This window comes from Notechis scutatus, chromosome 3 (assembly GCF_049901735.1).
Source record: "Notechis scutatus isolate UNSWTSFEM ecotype Mainland chromosome 3, rNotScu1.2, whole genome shotgun sequence".
Taxonomy (NCBI): Eukaryota; Metazoa; Chordata; class Lepidosauria; order Squamata; family Elapidae; genus Notechis; species Notechis scutatus.
The window spans coordinates 181,084,620-181,085,713 of NC_142011.1; the positions used below are offsets into that span (position 1 = coordinate 181,084,620).

Below are 1,094 nucleotides of genomic sequence, written 5' to 3' on the forward strand. Positions count from 1 at the left end.
TAAACTGTGAGGCCCATAGTCAGTTTAATACTAAAATGCAAAGGAACAAGCAGTGCAAAAGATTTGCCACATTTGTTGTATAAAATAGCTATGGTGGATTAGACACATATTTCTGACAAATCCCCAGTGCTTCTGCACAGAATCTAGCCACCTGTGTTGTAGTTATGGACTGTTCATCCTTAAGCAGCCCCTGGGAATAAACAGTGTCGGATTGACCAGGATACCTAGCAATTATTGGAATGATATGTTTTTTAAAAAATATCTCTGTAAAAGGAACATCGAAGGAGTATGTGACCAATGGTCTCCACCTCTCCTGAGCCACAGGAACAGAGTCTTTCAGTCAATGGTATCTTTTCATACTTGCTGTACAGGACAGCCGATGGAAGTGCATGGCACCGTGCAAGTGAAATGCTTATCCTTATCCTTATCTTGGGGTTGTGCTACTGTTCAATGAATATCTAGTGAGAACAGTACTGCTAACACCTACACAACACATCTTCAAAACTAAAATAATGCAACTGTCTTTAATCCTTGCTTCACAAAGCACTGATGATTGAAAAATCAATCAGTTAAAATGTATAGTTGCAATTGTACCCATTGGCTGTAACATTGTTATATGTTGTTATATAAGGAGTAGTAATTGGCTACACAGTACTACATCTTCCTTTCCTTTGGATTCTAGATTAAACCATTCTTCCAGACGTCTGATGCGAATTAAATATTTTGATTTTTTGAGGGGGTTACTTTTATCCCATAGATTTTTTTTTGCAGTTCCTCCTCTGCTTTCATATAGGCTTGCTTTTTTCTTAAGCTGAAATTCACTGTTCTCTGCAGATCAAATTACTGCCATTCTTTATCTTTTTCCTTAACTAGTTTCCTCTAACTCATCTTCATGTACATAATTTAAAATGCTATTTATTTGCTTTTTCTCCTAGAGCGTTAATGAGGATACAACATATAATATGACCTAAGGCTGATTCAATCAGCATCCAACTGGTCATTTCCTCCTGGCTAAATGCTTTGCACTTCTTTATTACATTTCATTTATGAACTTCTCTCACTTTCCAATCAACATGACAATGTTCTGAGGTCCA

At 36.8% G+C, this 1,094-nt stretch overlaps 1 non-coding gene across 1 annotated transcript; it reads left to right on the top strand.

The window, feature by feature from the left end:
• The first annotated feature begins 417 nt into the window (after window positions 1-417).
• On the top strand, window positions 418-520 carry LOC113430096 (U4atac minor spliceosomal RNA). Its single transcript, XR_003373154.1, has one exon. It is a non-coding gene; the product is annotated as a U4atac minor spliceosomal RNA (small nuclear RNA).
• The last annotated feature ends 574 nt before the right edge of the window (window positions 521-1,094 follow it).